At 42.6% G+C, this 26,002-nt stretch overlaps 1 protein-coding gene across 3 annotated transcripts in view; it reads left to right on the top strand.

The window, feature by feature from the left end:
- FBXO10 (F-box protein 10) overlaps positions 1-26,002 on the top strand; it is a 63,073-nt gene that overhangs the window by 1,975 nt on the left and 35,096 nt on the right. Inside the window, exon 1 of one of the 3 annotated variants that reach the window (XM_025432292.3) lies at positions 9,373-9,487. The exons of the other annotated variants lie outside the window; for them this stretch is intronic. The gene's annotated coding sequence lies outside the window, so the exon portion shown is untranslated. Of the gene's footprint in view, positions 1-9,372; positions 9,488-26,002 lie in introns of those variants that run through there. 3 annotated transcript variants of the gene reach the window in all.

Below are 26,002 nucleotides of genomic sequence, written 5' to 3'. Positions count from 1 at the left end.
GTGGAGCCATTAGCACAGTGCCTAACATTTGCCAAATGCTATTTATTGTTAATGGTTAGTGTTTGGTATAAGGTGATTAGAAGTGATTTGTGCTAGCAATCACTGCATTAGTAGGTTTCATTCATATTTTCAGATGTTGTGAGATAGCATGCTTAATTCTAATTATATGCAAACTTCAACATTACTTAAATTCATTATCTAATAACATTGTTAATTTTGCAGATGAGGAGTTTGAGACTCTGGAAGATTTGGTGGCTAATAACAGCTGTCCCAAGGTTGAGGGGCTTTTAATGCTTGCTTATTGTATCCTGTCCTTAAGTGCTTTTCTTGGGATGTGTGATTGTTACCCTGGTTTCCAGCAGATGTTCAGGCTAGGGTAAGGGAAATGTGATGGTGTGTTTTTTTTTATCACTGACTTTTTAAAAATTCAGGTCATAAACTCCACAGGGTTGTGGGGTGTCTAATACTTAATAAACAGTTTGAACATGGTACATCAGAAAACAATTGGCCATGTGCATACATTTGGTTTGAAGGTGAAATGTGAAATAGGAAAGAACCATAGCAGATTGGAGTTTTGTAAACTTAAAATGGAGCATAAAAAGAAATGTGGATAATTGGGAGAAAATATTATTCCACAGATTTTATAGAGGGATACAATCTTAGAATTTTGCTCCTCAATCAGGTTAGTGTTCTTCCTACTACCACTGAGTTTCATTATTAAACTCCTTATCATTGCTTTTTGAAGTTCTTCCATAAGTAAGTTACCATTTCAATAACACTGTGTTCCATAGGTTACAGGTGGGCAAACATGGGCCTAGATTTGGAAGGAAGAACAAGTGTAGGAGTGTGAACTTTCTTCCCCCTCCTTTGCTTGAGCTAAGCATATCTGTTTACCTCTAAGATCAGGCAGGCACCAGATAGATATAGTAGATGGTAAAGAAAGGAAATCAGCTAGACATTTTAACCTTCTGGTAAGGGTCAAATGATAAATACTTTAGACTTTGTGAGCTCTGTGCCCTGTCAACTCTTCTTGCAGTGTGAAAGCAGCCATAGACAATATGTAAACCAGTGCAGCTTTGAGCTGTCAGCAGCCAAAACTCTTAGCTGCTGGGGGAATGAGTGCCTTGGTCCTAAGGTTGAGATCTGGGTCATTCACCACAACATCCACCATAGTCCTCTTGAATCCTCACCCCTCCACATCTAGCTTGCCATTTCTCTGTTCTCTTTCATAGTTCAATGCCTCAGTGAATTGGTTTTTTTTTTTTCCTTTTAAGATTTTATTTATTTATTTATTCATGAGACACACACAGAGAGACGGCATTGAGATAGGCAGAGGGAGAAGCAGGCTTCCATACAGGGAGCCTGACGTGGGACTCGATCCCGGGACTCCAGGATCATGCCCTGAGCCGAAGGCAGATGCTCAACCGCTGAGCCATCTGAGCCATCCAGGGATCCCGAAGTGGTTTATTTTCATTTCCTTTCTCTGGTGGTCTGTTGAGCCCACTCCAGTTAGGCTTATATCCCCAGTGATCCTCTGAAACTGATCTTGTCAAGGTTAACACTGACCTGTCTCACACTGCTGCACTGGACACACTATTTGATTATTGTAACCACCTTGCAGACCTTCCATAACACTAATCTCCTAATTCTTTCCACCCTTTCTATTCCACTTACCCACTTTTCTTCAGGTTCTTTTGTGGGTTCCTCCTTATTTCTAACATGAAACTTGCAGTACCCCAGCCTTTAGTCCTCAGATCTCTTCTATTTATTGAATCTCCTGCTTAAAATTCTCCAAAACCTCCCTATCTTGCTCAGTAAAAGCCACAGTGCCTCCAATTGCCTACAAGGTCCTGTACAGTCTGCTCCCCATTACATCTCTGATCTCCTCTTTTATGACCCTTGCCTTCTTCACAGCATTCCAGCTACACAGGCCTCCTAGCTTCCTCAAACAAACTAGACATGGTGCCTCAGGTCCTTTGCATTGGCTGTTTCCTCTGTCTGGAATGTTCTTCCCTTAGATTTTTAAATGTCTCACTCCTTCAGGTCTCTGCTTAATGGCATTTTTTTCAGTGAGACCTTTCCCACTGTTTTATAAGTTATGGGATGTTTCAACTTGTGAAAATCCAGCAAGTTGTATACTTACGCAATTTCTTTTGTTATCTATCTCCCTTCATTTAGTATATGCTTTATGAGGGTAGGGATTTTGTCTGTTATGTTCACTGTAGTATCTTAGTACCTAGAAGGCATCCTGGCACCTTATAGGTATGGAGTATTCATTAAATAGAATTAGAATGAAGATGTTTTTAAATTAGTTATGAGAAGTGTGAGAATAAGTTAACTAGAGAAAGCTAAGCTTGTCAGATGAGATTGGTACCCCAGTTAAGATGGGGGATTATGAATTTGCAGTGCCTCGATGTGGCCTTTTTCTCTAGCACTGCTTTGCTGTCCAAAGGCAGGCTCAGAGAACGTAGAGAGTTGGGTTCATCCAGAGCTGGGGCTTGCCACATGGCTGAGGTGAAATGACAGGGTGAGGGAGTGATTGAAATAATGCACAAGCCATCTAAGCTGAATCAGGAAGAAAAGGAAGGAGCTGATGGGCAGAAGAAAATAGAGGGGTCAGTGCTGCTGAGGTCAACTGCAAGAGTGGGAACAGTGGAGCAGCAGCCCTGAAGACCTCTTTATGCCTGAAATATCTTTCCTTCACTTTCCATGTAGATAAAAGTTCCTCTTCTCTGAAATAGAATCCATTCATTTTGTGTTCTAAAAGAAAGAAATGTCACCAATGTTGTGTGGCCTTTCAGGTTGTTAGCACAGGAGATGGTATATTTGAGTTTGTTGGTTTTACAGCTAAGTATGTATTGGAGGGGAGGGTTCTGACAAAGACCACATCCGGCCCTACTACCACAACTTACTCTTCCCCAATTTATATGTTCATTTAGGAGGAAAGAAAATCGCTAAGTGCAAATATGTTCATGATACCAGGAGACTGAAGACTAATTTTTATGGGACAGTGCGGAAACATCATGGAGACTACTGCTGGATGTGATACAGCAATGGGAGTTTATAAGATGCTTTTCTTCCCAAAATTCAAATTGCATTGCCTGATTATTTGAGCCGATGGGATAGAAAGCAATACATAGATAATTTAAAATAATAAAAATATTGCAAAGAAAAAGTTTTTAGGAATGTGGTAGATAAGAAAACAAGGAAATATAGGAAATGATCAAATGAATTGCTCATCATAGTATTAGTACAATGCAGCTTTTATATAACTTCAGTGTACTTCTGAGTAAAATTTAATAGGCTTAATATATATTTACATCAGCAAAAATTTTATAAATACTCAATTTCATAATTATTCTTTTCATTGGTCTGAAGCAAATGACAAAGAATCTTTATTGAACATGAAAGTAAAAGTACAAATAAGATCTTAAGCCTACTAAGTCTAAAAAATTATTCTTAATAAAATATTGTTACTAGCTTAGTGAAACTGATTGCTATTAAAGTGTTGAGGGAAAAGGCATTTAGTTTAACATTTTTTTCCTCTTTAACCTTCACTTTTTTTTTTTTTAAAGATTTTATTTATTTATTCATGAGAAACAGAGACCGAGAGGCAGAGACACAGGCAGAGGGTGAAGCAAGCTCCACGCAGGGAGCCCAATGTGGGACTCGATCCCTGGTCTCCAGGGTCACGCCCTGGGCCAAAGGCAGGCGCCAAACCACTGAGCCATCCAGGGATCCCCTTAACCTTCACTTTTGTTAGCAAGCACTCTACTGAACTTGTGCTAGATAACAGACTCAAAACATCACTTAGTTCCTTCTTCCTGATTCATGTCTAAAAAGATGGTAAAATAGCATATTTTTAATATCTGTTTATTGGTAGAAAAGTACTCTAAGATAAATGTGTCTTCATGTTTATGAGGAACTGATGTTCTGTTCACATACAACTTTAATAAGAGTAAATGGCTGCTGGTTGTCAGATACCTGGGTATCAAAGAATGCATACTTAACGTTTGGAAGGATTTTCATACACAGGTACCTCTTGGCTCCTTGCCACAGGAGAGCTTCAAGTATAACGGAAAAGAACACTGGTAATGAGTATGGTATATAAGGCAGTGTCAGGCATTGTGCACAGAGGTGCTTTCCAAAACAAGCTACATACCAAATCACATGGGAAGCTTTTAAACAAAAAATTCTAAATTAAAATTGCTCTGGATGGAGCCCAGGCATCTTTTTGAAAAGCATCCAGGTGTTTTAATTCGTCCAAGATCTGCTTTGGGTAACCACTAAATGAGTTAACCTTAAGGCCCCTTCCAATTAATGAAATTCTGGGCTGATTTAGGAATAAGAGTCACAACTAAAAATGAAAGCAATTTTAGATTGCGTTTGTAAAATGACAATATTAAGATCTCCTGACAGACTTCAAGAGTAGCCAACTTGTCAGAGTAGTTTGGTAGTTAGAGTACTAGAGGTGACTGGAAAGCCTGCTATGAAGATTCAAAGAAATAAGGGTATTTAACCTTGAGAAGACCTAACAGTGGGAGTTTGAGTGCTGTTCTTAAGAACTAAAAGTGGGACACCTGGGTGGCTCAGCGGTTGGGCATCTGCCTTCAGCTCAGGGCGTGATCCCGGAATCTGGGATCGAGTCCATTGGGCTCCCTGCGAGGAGCCCACTTCCCTCTCTGCCCCTCTCTCTGTCTCTCATGAATGAATAGATAAATTTTTTTTCTTTTTTAGATAAAATCTTAAAAAAAAAAAAAACTAACTAAAAGTGTATTGTCATAGAATTGTCCCAGCAGACAGATTAGGATGAAGGTATGGAAGCTAAGAAAGATTCCTTCTTGAACTCCCTAACAGCTGCTGTAACCAATGTGGGCCAGGTTGGATATAGGCTCTTTGCTGGAAACGAGTAAGAATCTGAATATGGATACTCTAAAACAGGGATTGCTATTATGGGAAAAAGGTTACTATCATTGTCTTTTTCTCTGTTACTGAAAGACTATTTGAATACAAGTGCTGTCTCACACGTTTTTCTGCCCCACATAGTATCTTTACAAAGAAGGGGCTGAATAAATGAGTGCTATATTGAAGGTGGAAAAACTGACTTTCTGGACAACACCTGTTGTATAGGCTTCAGAAAAATAATTCCGATTCTGTTTGGTGGAGGTATGCACATTCACAGATATTTATTCAGTGGCTACAGAGGAGCAGGCACTGGTAGCTGAGACTGAATTGAATTCAGTCATGGTACCTGTCTTTAAGAGGCTTACAAGCTAGCAGGAAAGGCAGACATTACCTAATACTCTATAAAATTTTGTGGGGGTGATGGCGCAGGTAGTTGTGAGAACTTGAAATAGGGAAGCCCTGACCTGTTGGGTTGGGGAGGAAGTAGGGAAAGCTCCCTGAGGAAGTGATACACCAATTAAGATTATAGATGAATAGTAATTGACCAGATTAAAGAATGGGGAGACTTTTGAAAGAGTGTTAAAGCATGTGTGTTTAAGGAAGAAAGGCCAGTGTGAACCAGTGTGTTTTGAGCACAGAAGAGCAAGAAAACCTTCAGTCCTTTCAGAAACTCCTGTTTATTTTATTCTCATTCTTTAGTCTTAAGAAAGAGATTGCATCCTGACATCTGCTGGCTAATGTATATACTGCAGTTGAAAATTACACAGGAATAACCACCAGAAACTTACTTTCTCAAAGGCTACAGTAGGAAATTACAAATAAAGCACCTGGTCTTTTCCCTACCTTTCATTATGGACTTCACATAGGAGACTGAATGGTTGTGACTTATTGGCTACTTGTGTGAACTCAGTATTACAGATGTGTATGTGGTGCCACTTGTCTACTTCTGTACAAGTTCACAAACACATAGAAATCATATATATAAAAGTTGAATAGACTTGTTACGAGATGTAAAAAAATTACAAAATCACTCTTAAACACTACCCGATGAAATGTTTTGTGAAACGTTCTCAAACTATATCCTTCACAAAACACCTATCTTTAAGGCAGTAAACATTCTACTAAGGCTTAAGATGTACTTTAAGCACATCTGATAATTTTCATCTTTTTCTCAGCCACATTTGTATATTAATTTTTCACTTATGTCTATAAAGGACAAAAAAGTTAGTATTACATAAGCAGCTGTACTGACAATGATACTGCTGCATCTCAAACTTGCACTGGCAGCTGCTTCACCATACAGTCGTTTGGAATAATCAGCTGGCATTAAAAGGATAGGTTTGGTGAACAAAGGGTGATTCAGAGATATCAATGTGTAATGTAAAAAAATGTGTTGTTGGAGAGTAAAGATTTATGTTAGGAAGGAACACTAGATTAGTAGTTAAAAGTCTTTGGTTATAGTTTCAGTTCTACTCTTAATTATGTGACTATGAGTCAGATTTTTTTTTGCTTGAAACTCCCAATTCTAGTTTGGGTAGATTTAAAGAGAAAAGTAATTCACTGAAACCATTAAAGATCATTTAGCATCACCAGGAGGCCTGGAGAATAGGGCTCAGACTAGGCAATTAGAACATCACCCTTTGTTACTTGGTCCTTCCACACAACCTTGTGCAGTGAAGATCCCGTCTCTGCCAAGGATTAGATGCCACCATTAACCAAAGCCACAGGCCCAGAACCCTATGGCTGCACTATCCTGACAGCCAGTGTTGCTCACTGAACTTCACAAGAAGTGTTGCTTCACAAGAACTTCACCTTGCTGTGTTTGCCACGGTCACCAAAGAGAATTATGCCAGGTCTCCACTTTGCTGTCTCTGGCTCCCAATTCAGAGTCCAGGGGATAATTTGTACTGTCAGGGTCATGTGGAGAAGCAGAGAAAATATCTGGATCTCAGCTTTTAAAGTGAAAGATCTGCTCTGATTCCCAACAAGCTCAAAGATGGGGAATTCCCTGCTCTGATTCCCAACAAGCTCAAAGATGGGGAATTCCCAAATATAGGAAGGGAGTTCAGACAACTGGACAGCCAAAAAGAATAACATCTACTATGTTGACCCTGGACAAATCACAGCCTTAATTTTCTGTAAAGCAAGGTAAATAAAGATTACATGGCCAAGGAGATGGCATATGTTTACATATCCATTTTATAGTAAATACCAACTATGCTAGGCTGCAAAGATGAGCAAGTTCTCACCTAATGGAGAAGTCAGTAGACAGCAAGTGGTAGAATAGAGGCATGCATGAAAGATACAAGCAGAAAGAAGGGAGAGCTCCATAAAATCACATTTTCCATGGAGCGAGTGAGGCTTGCACAAAAAGGCAGACAGCATGCTCTTGTGGAGAGCTGCTGTTGCACTCTTGAAGGGCTTAGCTGTTCTATAGAAACACCAAAACAATGTTGGCTGGCACAAATCCAGAAAGTCAGGCTTTTGATTGCTTATTGACATATATCTAGACTGCCAGTTTCATACAATAGGACACTTTTCAAAGGATTAAACATGTCATAGTTTTGCCAGTCATCAATAAGATAAATCATCAAGCTCATTGTAGTGTGAACCACCCCTATTCTGATCTGACCTAAGTCAGAGCAGTCTTTCTACTATATCTGGCTACTGTGTATACAGCTTTGTGTCTTTGCTCAAAAGAAATTGTTGGCTTTAGGCTTAGGGTGTTTTTTGCTTTGTTTTGTTTCAATTTATAAAGGAAAGCAGCTGCATGGTAACTTGGACCTCATCCAGAATCTGTAATGCCAAATTCATCATGTGGTGATAACAGATGGAATACATTTTTATAGAATACATTCTATAGAACCAGAACAGAGGTCAATGGGACCACAACAGTCAGCTATTACAAACCTCAATCCATTTCAAAAACTAATTTTTCACAGCATTCTCAAGTTAAATTTCTGTAGCTGACATTCTCTTCTATAAAATCTAAGGGTCTACGGGGCACCTGGGTGGCTCAGTTCATCAAGCATTTGACTCTTGATATCAGCTCAGGTCTTGATCTCAGGGTTGTCAGTTCAAGCCCTGTGTTAAAAGTAATTAAAATCCAGGGGTCTAGATCCAGCTGTCGTTCTGATCACTTCATTTGGGTGACCTGGCATCTTAAATTTAACAAGTCGTAAATTGATTTTTTGATCTCCCACTTGTAAATATCTTCCTCGTACAGTAGTTAACCAGTTCAATGAATAGCACCTCCATGCGCCCAGTCAGTGAACTAAGCTAAATGAGGAATCCCTGTAATGACCCACATCAAACCGGTTTGACTCTACCTCAAAAAAAGTATCTCAAATCTATTTCGCTCTGTCTTCATTACCATTACCCCAGTCCAAGTCTTAACCAATTTTCCTGCTTCCAGTCTTACTTTTGTCTATTCTCCACATAGTAGCTGGCATAGTTTTTTGTTTTTCTTATAAAGGTAGGAAACCATTCATACCCTCCACCACATCAATGGCTTCCTTTTACATAAAAATGTAAAATCCTTATCATGGCCTAGTAAGTGCTACATGATCTGGCACCTACCTACCTAACTTCACTTACACTGTTCTCTCTTAACAATCTGGACATCTTCCATTTACCTAAAGAGCAACCTTCTTTCCTTTGCCCTGCCTTGCCTCCCCCATCCCACCCAAAAGCCTTCACTCAGGCTTTCCCTGCCTCTCCTCCATCTGGCTAACCCCTTACCTTCCTCAGTAATCTTCCCCAACCACCTTCACCTTGCCCCATAATTTAAAATCGGGGTTCCTTCAGTGAACTTACCATAATTTTAAATACGTTTATTTAAATGATATGTGATTAATGTCTACCTTATCCACTCAAGAATTAACTTTAGGAGGACGGGAACCATGTAAGTTTTGTTCATCTCTGTATCCCTAACACCGGCAGCAACGACTAACACCAATGCAACATTTGCTGTGTGCCTGGCATTGTGTTCAACACTATACATACAGTAATTTAATATATATATTGTCTGGCCCCTAGCCAGTGGTCAGTTCGTTGAACGTGCTCCTGCGTACACACCCACAAGTCGCTCACCACCTCCTGGAGCAGCGTATCACCCTGACAGATAACTGGTGATTGGAAGACTCTTCCTTGTATTGACCCCAGCACACCTCCCTGCAATTTCCGCCCACTGATTCTATTTCTGCCCTTCTGGGGCCATGCAGCAGGAGCCGTAATCGTCCTTCCACAAGCTCCACTCGGCAGCATCCGAAGCGTCCCTCTGGCTCCCCTCCCCGACCACTCCCTGCAGGGAGTCGTGGCCCTGCTCCTCGGCGGGGGTCTGGGAGCTTGACCCCCGCCGCCCGCCCGCCGGGCTCCCGGCATCCCCCGCCCCGCGCGTCACGTGACGGCGCCCGCCCGCAGGAGCCCCGCAGGTGTCCGCCCCCGGGCGGGGCTCGCGGCGCGTCCTCCCGCCCCTGGCCGCGCGCCGCAGTCCTCGTGGCTCGGCTGCGGCGCGGCTCCGGCTCCGGCTCCCTCGGCCCGGACTGCTGCGGGCGAGCGCCCCCGGAGAGCCCCCGGAGAGGTAAGAGGCTGCCGGCTCGCAGAGGCCGAGGGCGAAGTTGTGCCGCTCGCGTCCCAGGATGCCCGGGGCCCCGAGCAGGGGCGGCCTCCCGGGGACCTGAGGCGCTTGCCGCCGAGGCGCCGCGGCCCTGGCGGAGGCTGAACACCTGGCCCCGGCGGGACCGGGAGGGGGTGCCCTCCGGCCGCCCGCGGCGCTCCCGCTCTCCGCCGGCACCTGGAGGCTGTGCCGCGCCGCCGAAGGAGAGCTGTGCCCCGTTTTCCCAGCCTGTAACACGGCCCGGCGGAGAAAGTGGACCTCCGCGGTTGCCTTCAGCCTTGAGGTTTTGCGGGTGTGTGAGTGAAGCCGAAGAGGAAGAAGCAGATTCCTGGGATGGGAAGAGCCCTCCCCAGGAAGGCAGGGGCGCCTGGGGCCGCGCACCTACTATGTGTCCTCTGTATTCTGTGCAAGCCCCAAGTCTCTCGGAGAGTCTGTGTTTCCATCCTTTAAAGTAGAAGTGGTAACCCCAGCCCTGCCTCCGTCTTAGGACTGCAGTGGAGAACAGGTGGGACAGCCATTTGAAGAACCGAACTCCGGAGTCAGGTTGACCTGGGTTCAAATCCTAGTTCGGCCACCTACCAGCTGTGTGACCTTGAGCCAGACAAAACCCTCATCAGTTAAAAGTAGATAATGATAGTACTTAGCTTGTGAAGTTGCTGTGAGGTTCTGTGTCAAGGGCTTAGCACAGTGTCCGGCGCAGAAGTGTTCAATTTTTCCATGTAAATACTGTTGAGTTAATTTAGTAAGCTAGAGAGTGCTTCACATGAGGGGTATTTAGAATAATCACACTTCAGGTTGTATATATTTAGTCCTGAAAAGAGTACTGTTAGGATGTCCTAAGAAAGAGGCCAAGTGAGATCCTTTCCCCCTTTCTCTTCCTGGGCCCCCTTTGACTTCTCATTTACAATTGGCATGTGAACCTGTTGTTCCTACCAAATGAGTCAGGCAGGATGGGAACATTAATGTGCCGGAGCAGATGGGTATCAGATTCCTTCTGAGGGGGAAAGAAAAGTGCCAGGCATGTGCTGCCACCAAAAAAAGAACAGTACAGTGACTGATGGAGTAGGAAGATGCCTGGGAAACTCTGATCCAGCTGTCTCCCTTCTCACATGAAGAAACTGGACCCAGAATGAGGACAGGACTTTAATTCCTGGACCCCAACAGCATGTTGGCACTGGGTGGTAGAAAGAACACATACTGTTAACCAGACGCTGTGCTTTCCCTCAGTTCTAAGATAATTCATGTATTCAGCATGTATTAGTGGAGACCTACTATGTGCTTGTACACCTACCAGGAGCTAGGGGAGAAATTATTTCTCTCCCTCTGCTGGTTCTCAGTACATTTTATAATAACAGTAAGTTCTGTCTCCCAGCGAGCTTTCCTCCTAGCAGCTGGCCCCAAGGGACAGAAGCACACAGAGAGGTCTGAATTATTTCATGATCTGTCACTGCGGGTCCCTTAGCTCTCGTTGAAGCCTCTAGAAGCTAAAGAAAATGCTGCTTTGTCAGGGCTTTTAGGAAAGGATTTCCTTCTGGCCTGGAGCACTTGGATTTCTTTGTCTTTCTGGTTTCAGGCCTCTTATTGTTTTTAGATTTCTGAAAAGAGCCACCCTCGCCACAGTGCCTTCATTTTGGTTTCCATGGTTATCAGATGAATTGTTTTTATGATAGCACAAGTAGCTGTTAAGTAATACATGGTCAAGCAGTCCTCAGCTCACTGTGGGTTTCTGCTTTCTAGTGGTGGTCCTCTGTTTTGGTTTTTTCTTTTTTTTTTTTTTTTTTTTTCCAGTGCAGTGCATTCATACTATTCCATCCTCCTTTCCTCCATTCTTTCCTTTAAGAAACATGTATTGGTGCCAGGGCCAAGAGGAGTGGGAATAAGTAGAAATAGAGGTAAAAACAAAGATAGACCCTGGTTTAGGGAACTCGTAATCTTTGGGGGGATAGTCTGAGGGCATTACCATGTGCAAGGGCAGATCTGTGGGGCACTGATAAAGGTGTAGATTAGGAGCCAGGGAGAGCTCTGAGAGGTGGGAGTGTCCTGGACAACCAAGAAGACATCACATAGTAGGGGCACCTGAATGGCTCAGTCAGTTAAGTGTCTGACTCTTGATCTCAGGGTTGTGAATTCAAGCCCTGCATTGGGCTCCATACTAGGCATGGAGCCTACTTTACGAAGAGAGGAGATATCACATATTAAGATACTCTACAAGGAAGACGTAAAAGAAACGAATTCCTTTTACATGTCTCAGTCACAGAGTAGTAATAGATGGTACAAGAAGCATTTGTTCTTTCAGTTTGTCTTAATGAACCTTCTCTTAAGTCACCTATCATGGACTTTGTTTGAAATGCCTGCTCATTTCTCTCATTACCCTCCTTCTGTTAGTGATGTATTACTTTCCTGCTCATACACGTGGTATTGTGTGTCTAAAGGTAGATAATAGAGACACTTGGTTAAGATTTTGCCTATTTCAGATATTTAACCTGTGTTAAACCAGGTTTAACCTGGCCTCATTTCACTAGTTGGGTTCAAATACAGTCGAAAATTTCTTTACTTTTCAAGTAATCTCCCAAGTCCTCTAATGGCCTTTAGTGAGAATTCTGAAGTCTCCCACTTCCAAGTGCCCTGGGGGCTTAAACAATCCAAAGAAGTCACTCTGACTTCCACTCTCCAGAGGAGAGAGAACTCCAGAGTCTAAGCAGTCCACCCACATTGTTATTTCTGACACAGCTATATGGTATCACTATTGAAGAGCTGTCCTGCATGCTCCAAGGATGTGTGGTCACTGCTGCTCAGTGCCCTTATTGGACCAGGTTCCTGTCAGCTTGATCCCATGCCTGGATTCCAAGGTTAGAGCTTTTCTAGTTTGTGCTCACATGCTTAGCCTTTCTCTTTTGAAGCACCTCACTCTGGGCAGTGTGTTGAGCATGTCACCAGGCTGCTTTCCCCCAGTCCTCTAGTGAGTTCTCTTTGAGGGAGGGGTGGCGGCTTTTGTGCTAGCAGCCTTGGTCAGGGCCACCCCAGACCACTCAGGAGATTACCCTATTTTCAAACCTTTTGTCAGGGTTCGGTGGCTCAGTCCCTTCCTAACCCTAACCCAAGGCGTTTTGGCGAATTGGTTCTATCTCCTCTTCAGGATTGTGCCTACTAAGAATTCTCAAATGGCAGGTAGCTATCCTAGGACATTGGATGCCTATTTACCTTATCATATATAAGAGGAGTCTGGAAGACTCTTGGCAAACCATATTGCTGTTCCTAGGAAACTGTTTCTCCACCTGTAATCCCAAGAAAAGTAGGCATTATTGCAAATTTAAATGGCATATACTCTGTTAGGAATTGGGAGCAAGGTTTTAATTTAAAAATGAAGTTACCTCAACTTTTCTAAGAATCAAACAATAATCGGTATGTTCGTTTCATTGTCTTTATTTTTTTACGATTTTATTTATTTGAGAGAGAGCACATGCCCACAAGTGGAGGGAGGGAAGAGGGAGAATCAGACTCCCTGATGAGCAGGGAGCCCAACACAGGGCTCGATCCCAGGACCCTGGGATTATGATGTGAACCAAAGGCAGCTACCCAACCAACTGAGGCACCCAGGCGCCCCTCATTTTCTTTATTTTAAACTTTAAAAATGTGAGATATAATAATGCATGCAAGGAAACCCTACAAATGTATACATAGGGCAGCCCCAGTGGCCCAGTGGTTTGGCACTGCCTTCGGCCCAGGGTGTGATCCTGGAGACCCAGGATCGAGTCCCACGTCAGGCTCCCTGCATGGGAGCATGGGGCCTGCTTCTCTCCCTCCCCCTCTGCCTGTGTCTCTGCCTCTCTCTTTCTGTCATGAATAAATAAATCTTAAAAATATATACATAGTTTAACAATTCTAAGAGACATGGGGATCCCTGGGTGGCGCAGCGGTTTGGCGCCTGCCTTTGGCCCAGGGCGCGATCCTGGAGACCCGGGATCGAATCCCACGTCGGGCTCCCGGTGCATGGAGCCTGCTTCTCCCTCTGCCTATGTCTCTGCCTCTCTCTCTCTCTCTCTGTGTGACTATCATAAATAAAAATAAAAAAAACAATTAAAAAAAAAAAAACAATTCTAAGAGACATATACATGGAACCACCATCCATGTCAACAAGTGGAACATTGCCAGTACTCAGTAGCACCCCTTCTAAATCAACCTCTTTCCCAGAGAAGCCACTACTTTGACTTAAGTGATAATCATGTTTCTCTGTAGTTTTGTCACCTATATTGGCACTCCTAAACAGTATAGTTTAATTTTACTAGTTTTGTAATTTCATACATAGAATTATACTGTGTGTGTTTTGTGTTTGCTTCTTTTGCTTTGTGTGTTGCATCCATGAGATTACCACACTCATTTTCATTGGTACAGTGTTTCATGATATATGTCATAATCCATTCTATAGTTTACAGATATTTGTGTTGCTTATAGCTTCTGACTATCAAGAACAGTGCAGCTGAGAACATCCTTAGACATTTTCTGTTGTATTTGTGAAGCTTCTTTTTAGATAATCTGTCAGAGCGGAATTGTTTTGCTAGATAATGCCAGTTTTCTAAGAGATTGTACCAGTTTTCTTTCCTGCCAGCAGTATGTCAAGAGTTCCAGTTGCTTTTACATTCTTATAAATAGTATCATCCGTTTAAAATTTTTAAACTGTTCTTGTGGGTCTATAATATCTTTTGTGGTTTTAATTTTCCTTGCTTGCTACTAATGTCGAGTGCTTTTTTATTAATTGAATATCCTCTTTTGTGTACTGCCTATTCAAGTCTTTTGCCTGTTTTTCAGTTTTTCTTACTGATTTGTTGGAGTTCTTTATATACTTTGGTCCCTTGTCAGTTACATGTTTTAAGGGTATCTCCTACTCTGTGAGTCTCTTTTCACTCTCCTAAATAATGATATCTTAGATCCTATTCTGTAGAGGCAGGGCCTAGAATGATGGGAATTCGTGTTCAAGTGGTATACTAGGAAACCTGCTCAGGAAAAGGAGAATGAGAGAAGCAGGATGGAGGGAGGAGGGGAACTGTATAACCAGGTGAGGTGGCAGTTTTCCAGAGAAGGGACATTAGTACATTGTAATCAGCTGACACTCCTATCTGGAGGATGGGTATGCTGGCTAGTAGAGACTCTGGTTAGGTTATTAATAGTATTCTCTACATTCTTTTCTTTTGTTAAATTCACTCCACCCAAATACATCTGTAGGATTCTGGTTGGTTGTAATTTCTGTGAAAATTTACAGGAGGAAGGTTAGTGGGACAAAGTATAATCCCTACTGCCACAGCTAGCGCAAAAATGTGACTAATGCCTGTTACCTTCCTCACCTACCATCCATTCTAGTTTCCTCTCATTTGTGCCTTGAATGTTTGGAGAATTCAGTGACGAAGCCATCTGGTTCTGGAAGTTTTATTTTGTTATTTTTGACCAAGGTTCAATGTTTTTAATAGTTATAAAACAATTAAAAATTTTTCTTCTTTAGTTTTACTAAGTGATATTTTTCCAGGAATTGGTCCCTTTAAAGGTTTCAAATTTATTTATATAAAATTGTTTATAATATTTTCTTGTTATTTTAATGTGTGCAGCATCTGTAGAGATGTGCTCCTTTTTGTTCCAGTTTCATTTTTAAATTTTCTCCCATTTACTCTTCCTTAGTTTTCAGTAATTTCCTTGCAAAGAACCAGCTTTTATCTTCATGGGTATTCTCCATAGTAAGTTGGTTTTCTATTTCATTGAGTACTGCTCTTTTATTTTTTCATTCTACTTTCCTTGGAAATAACTTGGATTTTTTTTTCCCCTCCAATTTCTTGAGATTGATGCTTAGTTCATTCATTCATATCCCTTTTTTTTTTTTTTTTTTTTAAGATATATTTGAGAGAGTGAGCAAGGGAGAGTGGCAGAGAGAAGCAGACTCCCTGCTGAGCAGGGAGCCCAACTCAGGACTTGATCCCAGGACACTGGGATCATGACCTGAGCTGAAGGCAGACCCTTAACTAACTGAGCCACCCAGGCCCCCCTCATTTGTATTCTTTCGATTTTTAAATACTGCTTAGGAAGTGCTCACAAGCTTTGATATGTGGTATTTTAGCCATTTATTTCTAAATATTTTATAATTTCCATTGTGATTGCCCCTTTGACTCATAGGTATCTTAGAAATGTGCTTCTTAATTTTCAAACGTGAGTATTTTCTAGTTATCTTTTATTAATTGATTATGGTCCGTGATCTTGTTCTGAATAATTTTAATCCTTTGAAATTTGTTGAAATTTTTGTTAGGTCTCTGATTATGGTCCGTTATAAATGTTACATGTGTGCTTGAAAATAATGTGACTTCTGTAGTTACTGGATTCAGTGTTCTGTATTCCAGTGGGTCAAACTTATTAATTCAGATCTTCTGATTTATTTTTGTCTATTCTACCTATTAAAGAGAGAAATGTGTTAAAATATCCAACTATGATTATGAATTTGCCTGTACTTTTAATTTTTTCTATCTTTGAGCCATATTATCAAATGTATGTAAATAAAAAGTTATTATATCTTCCTGGTAAATTAACCATTTTATCATTATAAGGTTGCCCTTTTTATCTCTATTTAAAGAATGGTGGGGTTTTTTGTTTGGTTAGTTTGGGGGTGGGAAGAGGCCTTAAACTATCTGATACCAGTGTAGCTACAGCATCTGTTTTTGATTATGCAAGGTATATCTTCTCCCATCGTTTTAGTTTCATTCTTTCTGTGCTATGTGTTTTAGATAGGTCTTTTTTTTTTTAAATTTTTATTTATTTTTTCATGAGAGATACAGAGAAGGAGAGAGAGGCAGAGACACACAGGTAGAGGGAGAAGCAGGCTCCATGCAGGGAGCCTGACATATGGGACTCGATCCCAGGTCTCCAGGATGAGGCCCTGGGCTGAAGGCAGCGCTAAACCACTGAGCCACCAGGCTGCCCTAGATTTGTCTTTTATAAATAGCATGTGGGTTCTGTTTTTTCATCACCTGTTTTTGTCTCTTAATTGGAAAATTTAGTCCATATTTATTTAACATAACTACTGATGTATTTAGGGTTAAGTCGGTCTTCGTATTTATGCTTTTAATGTATTTGTCCTGCCAGCACTCCATTTTGTTTTAGCTCTTCCCTCCTTTTGGGATGTTTTTAGTCATTTTCTCTTTTTCCTTCTAGTTTGGACATTATATACTTACTCTTCTTTATTTTTTTTAATTTTTTTTTAATTTATTTATGATAGTCATACAGAGAGAGAAAGAGAGAGAGAGAGAGGCAGAGACATAGGCAGAGGGAGAAGCAGGCTCCATGCACCGGGAGCCTGACGTGGGATTCAATCCCGGGTCTCCAGGATCGCGCCCTGGGCCAAAGGCAAGCACCAAACCGCTGCGCCACCCAGGGATCCCTACTTACTCTTCTTTAATGTTTGCCCTTGAAATTTTAATTTAACGAAAGTTGATAAATTATAGAGGTGGTAAATATCCCTGTCTTGTTTTGGACAGTATGAGGACCTTAGACCACTTGATCTCTTATTTATCTCATCCCACTTAGTGGTAGACTAATCATAACACAGTATGTCAGCTTTGATTAGTCATTTAAGGACCCACAAAACAAATGTGATGAGGGAGGAAAAAGGAAAGAGAGGAAAGAATTTACTTGAGAAAATGATACTGTTTTGTCAGAACTCTTGGTTGCAAGTGATTAACTTACTAGATAGACTCTTTGAACTTTAAAAAGAAAATGTTTGCTTATAAAACTGCATAGCTGGATCCAGGGGTTCAAAAAATCTTTTTAGATTTGAAATCTTGCATGTCTTAATTCAGCTTCATTCCTCAAACAAACTCTCCTGAGTGGTCCCCATCCTTGGCGGGAGTGATGGAATCTTCTGATTCTACTTTGGGCCAAGTATGAGATGGAGGGCTGAGGCACTATGAATGATAGCCCCACCCCTAAATGGACTAAATGGAGTGGGAGCAGAATTCCTCTGAACAACGAGAAGAAGGAAGGTTTGCTGGGCAGACAAAAGTCATGGCTACCACAGTCCACCTTGCCAAGTAGTGGCTTGGAAGAGTAACACAGAAAGAAGAGGATATGATTGGAATTAACTCAATTAATCTGTACAAGTAAAAGGGGGAAGACATCACCTCTTCATGAGCCCATTGACGGGGAAGGAGGAGTCTGGTCAGGCAGTCCCTTCACCCACCAACTAATGCCAGTGGCGGTGCTTTGGCATTGCTGGTGATCCACAGCAGCAGAGATGAGGGAGAGCTAGTGTGGGACTCTCTAATATGTGGAGATGTATTCCACATGTCAGCTGTGCTGCTTGTTATTCCCATGGACCTAAGAGAAAGTTCTACCTCCACAGCTCTCAGTCATGTCAGCCCCACATAACCATGTTTTCTATCATAAAATCTTGCTCTGTTCCTCCTCCCTAGTCAGAACTTCCTGGGCCAGAGCTGAATGTCAGACCCAAGAACGGCCAATTCGTAGGCTCACCAAGGACCTGTAATATGATCTACTGGAAAACAAGACGCATGTTCCTAGAAATGTGAACTGGGAATTATGGAACAGCACTTAAGCCACAGAAACTGAAGCTGAAATGGTATGTAGAGAGAAGCCATGAGGTAGAGTGAGGCCTTTAGTAATACTGGCTAGCTGGTATTACAGGGAAGCAGAAGCACTGAGACAGAAAAGGGTGTGTAGACTCCAGGTAAAAGGAGATTGGAGCTGACCCATGGGTAGTGGCTGAGACATGAGATGAGCAGAGACCCATAGGGCTAGCCACTGAGAGCCTTGGGGCTGCTGTGGATGGATCCAGACCTTTCATTCTAGACTCTGGGAGACCCAACCCTACATGGTCCTAGTCTATAAAATCCCATATCCTTAATAGCTCACATAAGTTTTTAAGATAAGCCCTCCCTTGTTTGCACTTGCTGCAATCAGAATACTCACTAGAACAGATACTTGGAACTTGGGGGCAACGCCCACGGGGGTGAATTTCTGTTACTGCCAATGACTGCTCCGGAAAGAAGTCTCACTCTCTTTTGTAATTGGATGGTGAGCAGCTACAAAACATGTTGGCTTGGTGACAATAAAGAATACACCCACTGCTTGGCCTGGTGTCAGTGTCTGTATTGTTGGCCACGGAGTGGGGCAGTGGGCTCAGCAGTGAGCTCCACTCCCTCTGTGGTCTCCTTGTTCCCTGCCTCACACAGAAAACCCTAAATTATTGCCCATCAATTAATTTTTTTTCTAAGATGTTGGAGGATTGGTTCAAATGCATTACAATGAAAGAAATTAGGGAAAGGAAAGGGTCTTAGGAGAAAAGGAATTCATCACCATTTATTGTGTGTTTACTATGCGTCAGACACAATGTTAAAGGGATTTCCATCCATTCTCTCATTTCATCCTCACAACTCCCTAAGGTATTATTATCCCCACTTTCATAGATAAGCTGAGACACATGATGGTCTGACTCCATTGAATGTGTAATTTCAAGAATAAAGTAACAATCACTTGGTGTGGAACTGCCTCAAGCTGAGGGCGATTAAGGAGAAATGTTGGAGCAGTGTGTGGTCGTGTGGGAGGCAGGAGGTAGTGAGAAGGGCTCTGATCAGGTGTTCCCTCCACAGACCATGCCTGGGAGGAGGCCCAGAACTAATAATGCGTAATAATTGCAGGATTATAGTCATCCTTATTTCATGAACTGGGAGCTTATGTGTCTGTATGGTGAGGTTAGAAGGTCCTCCACCATCATTTCACAAATTAGGAATCCCAGAAGCTCAGGAAGGGAACTGGGGGCAGGCTGTTGTAGTGGAAAGAGCAGAGGTTCTGGACTCAGTCCAGGTGTAGGAACCACAGCTGTCCCACTTACTAACTAAATAAAAAGCACAGTAACTATTCCTGGAATTGGGGCTAAGACCACTACCTCTGAAGTTGTAATTGCTCACTTAGATGACATATAAAAGGCACCTGGTTTAGTAAGCTCTCAGTACACTGTTCCCTGCCCCCTCAAGGTCACCCAGTTGATCAGAATCAGGACTGAAACCCAGGTTTTAGGATTTCTCAAGCCCAGTGCCCTCTAAGTGAACTGCTGTGAGCGGGCTGCACATTGGAGGGAGAGAGGGCCCTTACCAACCACACTCAGCACCAAACGTGCATCAGAACACAGCGTTCTGGTCTATGCCATCAAATTTCAAAGCTAAAATAAGAAACAGCTGGTTATTTTTCAGGCTGAGGAGAGCTGAGGTTTGAAGAAATGATGAAAAGCCCAGCTGCGATTTTTGTCATCTTCAAAGCCTTAAGTTTTGTCTCATTTCCAGTAGTATGTGTGTAGGTATGTATACAGGGTTCTTTCTTGGTTTACAGTATTTTACTCTATTTTCAAACTAAAACCCACAAAACTCCAGAGAAATTTACTTTGATTTGAAGAAAGATCTAAACCTATTACAGTTGCTTCATTAGTTCAGTTTGTGGTTATTTTCACTGGTTTCAGTATGCTTCATAACAGGGAGGATATATGTTTTTCCCCTTCGTTGATACTAGATAGAGTTCTGAGCTGTTCTAGAATCTCCCCCACCCCTTTCATTTATTAAAAGCAGAATTCCTGCCACTTTGATACTGATCTGGCCTCCCCTAGGTAGGAAGTAAGTGCATTTTCTTCAGTAAACAATGAAGAACATGGGAGCTGATTGTATAATATACACAGCAGAGTTCTGAAGTCCCCTTTCTCAAATGAAAAGCCTGTTGGGGGATCCCTGGGTGGCGCAGCGGTTTGGCACCTGCCTTTGGCCCAGGGCGCGATCCTGGAGACCCGGGATCGAATCCCACGTCGGGCTCCCGGTGCATGGAGCCTGCTTCTCCCTCTGCCTGTGTCTCTGCGCCTCTCTCTCTCTCTCTGTGACTATCATAAATAAATAAAAATTAAAAAAAAAATTAAAAAAAAAAAAAGAAAAGCCTGTTGGGTCCCTTTTATCGGAGTCATCTCATTATGGGGTAGGACCTTTTGTGCTGGGACTCAAGGCAGTTCCCCACTGCCCGCAAAATTAATGAAAGCTCTGTGAACTGATTCCGCCAGCCTTTTTTCCTGACCCTTTCAGACTCCTGGAGCTGCTACCAGACTGAGCTTCATACTGTGTCCTCGGCCTGCTTAGAGGTTCCATACCCTGCAGCTTTGCTGCCATGCTTTCCTCTGCCTGCAGTCCCCTTTCCTGGATTCCCTGGATGCCCCAGCCCTGCCCATATCTCAGAGTGCAGCTCAGAGGCCAGCTCTTCCCTGAAGCTTGGCTTATTAATGGTTGAAAACCTAGTCTTTGGGGGTCAAACCTGGTTCACAAGGGGATTCTGCGGCTCTCCAGCACAGTGATTTGGGATAAGTCATTTGTCACTTTAGTTTCTCCCAGACTTAGTTTCTTCACTTGTAAAGTGATACTTTAGATCAGGGCTTCTCAAACATAGGTGCACAGGAGTTCCCTGGTGATCTTGTTAAAATGCTAGTTCTGATCCAGTAGGTATGAGATAGTGCCCAAGAGTTGGCATTTCTAACCAGCTCCTGGGTCCTAGGAACAGCATTCAGAGTTGCAAAGCTTTGGAGGGATATTGGGAGAATAGAATGAAATAATGCATGAAAAGTGCTTAATATGGTGTCTTTCAAATATTCATGCTGAGTAAGTGGTAGTTGCTGCTGTTATGGTTGCCTTCTGCTATTACTGGTTGATTTGTCTACCTGGAGGTCACATTTATATTCTTTAAACAAAGGCTTTTTCCCTCTTATGGCACTGAGCACCTCTTCACTCATACTGGTTTTATGGGAGTAGAGATAGCTTTGTCTCCTACCAGAGTTGAGGATAGGGTCTTTATCTTGTTTCTGATTCCCTCATGGTGCTTCACCATACAATCTTATATGTAGTAAGTGTGGACTACATACTCAAGCTTCATTTACTTTTTTTATTCGATAGGGATCTATGTCATGGTAGGAATTCAGTGGCTAATGGTTTAAATAGTCTCAGCTATTCTAATACACCAGATGATGATAGTGATAATTCATTTAGTAAATGTTTATTGAGTACCTATCACAGACAAGGCAGAGATCTAGGCAAAGTTCCTATGCCTTTCTGTCCTTATGGGACTTGCTCAGGGGAGCCAGACAATAAATAAAGAAAAGCATATTTTTATAAAAAGATAAGCTCCTTGAGCACAGAGAAGGTATCTAATTCATCATGGTGAATTTCCTCATAGTAGGTGTTCAGACACTGTATCACCTGGGCACTCTACTTCTGCAAACACTGTCTCACTTTCACATGGTAGTCCTTGTGGTATAACTCGGCACTCCCTCGTGTCCCTCCCACCTGCCCCACAAATCCACTCACACAAGCCTAAATGAACTATATAGATGTCACTAGAGGTTTTACTCCTAAGCCCACCCTGCCTCCCCATCATGATGCTCAGCAAACCTAATAGGCCAATAGACCCTTTCTCTCAAAAGCAGTGGGAGTCTAGACAGCAAAGCAAAGCTTCACTTTGAGTGCCTCACATTGATCAGAGCCCTGTACAGTCCTCTAAGTATTCACTCCCAATTTCTCCTTTGCTGAGTCCTTTTCCATTTCATGCCCTTTAGATTTCACCTGGCAAGGACTTGGTCATCAGACTTTTTTTCTCTAGTGATCTCATCCCATCCCATGACTTTAAATGTCATTTGGATCTCTATTCAAATGTCACTTCCTCAGAGACCTTCCTTGATGACCCTATCTAAGTGGCACACATGTTCATGCTCAGGTACATATGCACACCCCTTAGCCTGCTTTATTTTCTCCTTGCAGTATCTGTTATTTTTTAAATTTATTGTCTCTAAAGGTAGGGACTTTGTCTTGTTCACTGCTTGTCAGTCCTTAGAACAATGCCTAGTGTGATAGTAAACAATATATTCAGATTTGTTAAATAAATGATTATTTTTCTTTGGAAATTCTTGAAATGCTCATGAAATGTAGCAGGACAGCCATCATGAACGTGTTTACATATGAGGAAATGGATTCAGAGGGGTTAAAGGATTTGCCTCAAGTCACAAGGCTGTGAAGCAGTAGAGCTTGCTTGTTGAGACTCAGGTCTTATGGGACTCCTGTCCCAAGAGGGTGGCCTCTGCCCCTCCCACTAAAGCTGGGGACACCCTGTGGCCCAGAGGGTTAAGAGTGCCATACAGAAGCTCTGAGTTCTCACACTCTTGGGAACACACAAAGGAAACAGCTTGAGGCCTACCTCAGGCCCTGGTCCCTCATCCCAAACAAGTTCCCACTTTGTTTCTCCAGCTCTTTACAGGCTCACACTCCAGGTGCGCCAGCCCTAGGGGACATTCGTTACTTTTAATTCCATAGTTCAGAGGCCTCAATGGGAAAAAGGAAGGGCAAAACTTGAATACATTTTTTTTCAAGTGTTACCTGGTTATAGAAATCCCTGTTGCTGCATAGATCCCCATGGATTAGTGTAAAGATATAGTAAATAAAGCCAAGTGGAACAACAGGGAGTGTGACAGTTGAATAAAAGGAAATCCTCTTTGAGTTCGGAGGGTCCTATGTGTAGAATTGTCAGCCTCATTCTAGATTCAGCCCATGGGGTGTTGCCAGATTTGGGGACATGTCCAAGTTTGGAGGAAAGAAAGCTCTGAAATGTGGAAAATCCCCTGCTGCCATATCTTCCTTCCCTTGACAGGCCTGCCACAAGACCCTTAGCTTTCCAGGCACCTTTGCCCCAAATCCTCTGGAGACCCTCACATCATCCTGAGGGAAAGAAACTGTCATTTAATATTTGCGGAGTTGTAAGTTTCTGCTCACTGTTCTACCTGTTGTGGATGGATCTTGAAATAGAGCTCTGATCAGGCCACTTCCCTCCTGAGGAATCTACAATAGAATACAAGCTTCCATTGTTCACATCCAAGGCCCAAACCAACATGCAACATCTATAAGAGAGCAGAACTCTAGGGACTCCAAGGGAACAGAACTGAAACCAACTGAAGAAGGAGCTAAGAGCTGGATTTTGGCTCAGTTTTAGGAAATATACCAAAGTTGGCTGCAGACAAACCATGGAATGGGCCATCTCAGGGTGTCCAGGAGCTTCCTGCTAGTGGCCTTTAGAGGTTCACATGCTCTATAAGTCAGGAAGGGACAGGTTATACTGTAGCAACAGTCCTCAAATTCTTTTTTTTTTTTTTTTTTAAGATTTTATTTATTTATTCATGACTGAGAGGCAGAGGGAGAAGCAGGCCCCATGCAAGGAGCCTGACGTGGGACTCAATCCTGGGCCTCCAGGGTCACACCCCAGGCCGAAGGCGACGCTAAACCACTGAGCCACCGGGGCTGCCCAGTCCTCAAATTCTTAATGCCTTAACCTGAAACAAAGGATTATGTTTTATGTATGATGTGTATCTATTTTGGGTTAGCATGGGGACTCTACAAGAGTAGCTATTGTCTCAAATGTTGCCAGTTGCTATGCCAGAGAAAAACAGAGCTCTGGTTGGTCTTGCCTAGGCAGTTAAATCTTTAGTCAAGAGATAGCACACACCTCTTCTCAAAACTCACTGATTAGGGATCCCTGGGTGGCTCAGCGGTTTGGCACCTGCCTTCAGCCAGGTGTGATCCTAGAGTCCCAGGATCAAGTCCCACGTTGGGCTCCCTGCATGGAGCCTGCTTCTCCCTCTGCCTGTGTCTCTGCCTCTCTCTCTCTGTATGTGTGTGTGTGTGTGTGCGCGCGCGCGTGTCTCATGGATAAATAAATCTTAAAAAAAAAAAACTCACTGATTAATACTAGCCATGTGCCCCACCCAACCACTGGAAGGGCCAGTACAATCCTATCAGGTATGCAGGAGGGGAAACTGGGACTAGTTGCTGAAAAGCACTAATTCCCAGCACAGTGAACATTGGATCTCTTCTTGGTTGCAAAAATCTTCTGGGGTAGTATCAGGGTCTCTAGTTTATATATGAGGAAACCAAAGGCCAGGGCTTAATTAAGTGACTTCCTCAAGGTCTCATACAGCATGGTCCAAGTCTTCTGACTTTGAGATAATACAGGGAGGTCCATATCACCAAGAAGGTTGAAAACTGAAGAGAGTCATTCATTGAGGATGCTACATCAAAGTGTGGAAGGGAGACCCTTTTCATGCAGTCACCAGGGAACTTGATAAGTATGCCGATAATTAATTCCACTCCAGAGAGTCTCATTCTGGAGATCTAAAGTGGGAGTAGGAGCAAGCCCTGGGTAATTCTGAAGTAGATGGCCAAGAGCCATGTTTTAAGAACCACTGTTACAGAAATCTCACCATGCCTGGTTTAAAAATAGCCTGAGCTCTGTAAGCTGCAATAGTGCTCAATTCTTGCTATCCCAGGCTGTCCATTTCCTATCAGTTGTTTTCTCATCCCAGTATCCCCACACTCCATAAGGGCTATATTTGCAAAACAAATGAACTAAGGAATAAAAGGATTTTTTATTCTTTAAATTTTTTATTCCCAGTTGAATTTTAAGAATTTCTACATGGGAATTTTTATATGGATGCAGGAAACTTGAGTGGAGAGTGAAGGTCCTTGAAACTGTATTTCTATAGTAAATTTACATAAGTTTGCAAAAATGAGATAAAAATTGGGGTGGCACCATGATGGAAATTCACCTCTACCTATTCATTTACTTAAAAACACCATTAAGCATGTACTTGGTGCAGGTATTAAATGGTGTGTTTGGTTCTTGCCATACTCATACTTCAGTTGTAGTGGCCCAGAGTATTCCTTATTGATGGACTGCTAGAGTAACTGGGAAACTCTTCTGGGACAGAGATTGGCAGTGCTGGGTGCTGTGCAATGTCATATGGGGCATACAATAGGTTGGCTGGGTCAAACACATAGTGAACAAGGTTCCAGTCAGCAGTGAAGCAAGATGCATTGGTGGTTGTAATTTGGGTAGTTGTGATTTGGGTCTCTTATATCCTCTGGAGAATTAGAATAGTGACCATTAACAATAGGTCCCAGAGAAGGGCCCTATTGGGCAGACCTACCAAAGGCCATATGGAAGTCTCTCACCTGAAAGGCTATGTGGGTTAGGTCCCCTTAAGGTTAGTGGATTCACTCACATACAGCTATCAGAGTTGTCTCCTGTAGAAAGAACATCCTGGTTAAGGCATGTCGGAAAGTATACAATTTATGATGCTCTCAGGAAAAACAGCAGAGTCAGAGAAGCTAATAAATTGGAAAGTAGGAGATAGAAACAAAGAGAACAAGGAGCCTAAGAAGTCAAAGCTCTTAAAAAAAAAAAAAAAAACTCCTTTCAGATGGCGGCAGTTGACCCTTGTTAAGAGGTTACCCTTTGGTGGGGCACCTGGGTGGCACAGTGGGCTAAGCATCTGCCTTCAGCTCAGGTCATGATCCCAGGGTCCTAGGATCTAGCCCAGAGTCTGGCTCCCTGCTCGGTGGTAAGTCTGCTGTTACCTCTGCCCACCAC

This window comes from Canis lupus, chromosome 11 (assembly GCF_003254725.2).
Source record: "Canis lupus dingo isolate Sandy chromosome 11, ASM325472v2, whole genome shotgun sequence".
NCBI lineage: Eukaryota > Metazoa > Chordata > Mammalia > Carnivora > Canidae > Canis > Canis lupus.
The sequence above is the reverse complement of the archived record's forward strand: the minus strand, read 5'-3'. Positions and strand labels throughout refer to the sequence as shown.